We start from the raw sequence: 1213 nt of genomic DNA on the forward strand, positions 1-1213 counted from the left end.
CTGGAACTACAGGTGCGCGCTACCACACCCGGCTAATTTTTGGATTTATTGTAGAGATGAGGTCTCGCCAAGTTGCCCAGGTGGATCACGAACCCTCAGGCTCAGGCAATCCACTCACCTCAGCCTCCCAAAGTGCGGGATTACAGGCTGAGCCACCGAGTCAGGCTAGTTTTGAATTCCTATACTCAAGTGATTCTCCTTCCTCAGCCTTCCAAAGTGCTGGGGTTATAGGTGATAGCCACTGTGCCAGGTCTGAGTAGTCCCTTTAAGATGAAGCATCTCACATAGAAGTTTTCAGAGACCAGGTGAGTAAGAAAATTGGTTAGCAGTTCAGAGTTGTTGGGATATGTTATATGCCAGAAGGTTTATGAATTCAAATTATCTTAAACACTGTTTTGGCCAAACAAAAACATTCCCTATGCCAAATTCCTTTTGTGGATTTTCAATTTGCTCCTTCTCTTTCACTCCCAATTGCTTTTGGATAACTTTTCAAGCAAAAAAGAAAGAAGGAATCACTACTCCCTGCTCTTCCTCCTACTTCCTTCTCTGTTTTCCCCCTCCTTCTGTTTCCTTTTCCTTAAAAAAGCCAGCTGTGTGAGTAAAGAGCAATAGAAAATACTTTTTTCAGGCTGGGCATGGTGGCCAACGCCTGTAATCCCAGCACTTTGGGAGGCTAAAGCGGGAGAATCACTTGAGCCCAGGAGTTTGAGACTGGGTAACATAGTAAGACTTCATCTCTACAAAAAAAAAAAAAAAAAAAAAAATTAGCTGGACACAGTGACATGCCTGTAGTCCCAGCTACTCAGGAGGCTGAGATAGAAGGACCTCTTAAGCCCAAGAGGTATAGACTGAGGTGAGGTGTGATCATGCCACTACACTCCAGCCTGGGTGACAAAGTGAGACTCCGACTAAAAAAAAAAATAGAAAAGAAAAACATACTTATCTACTAAGAATTTAGTGTTGGGAGGCCAAGGTGGGAGGATTGCCTGAGCCCACAGGTTCGAGAACAGCCTGGACAACTTGGCAAGACCTCATCTCTACAATAAATCAAAAAATTAGCCAGGCGTGGGAGCGCGCATCTGTAGCTCCAGCTACTTGGAAAGCTGAGGCGGAAGGATCACTGAGCCCAACAGGTCGAGGCTGCAGTGGCCGGAAGCAGTCACTGCACTCCAGTCTGGGCAACAGAGTGAGACTCCAATTAAAAAAAAAAAAA

This window comes from Carlito syrichta, unplaced genomic scaffold (genome assembly GCF_000164805.1).
Source record: "Carlito syrichta isolate Samal-C Ts95f unplaced genomic scaffold, Tarsius_syrichta-2.0.1 Scaffold315803, whole genome shotgun sequence".
NCBI classification, from domain to species: Eukaryota; Metazoa; Chordata; class Mammalia; order Primates; family Tarsiidae; genus Carlito; species Carlito syrichta.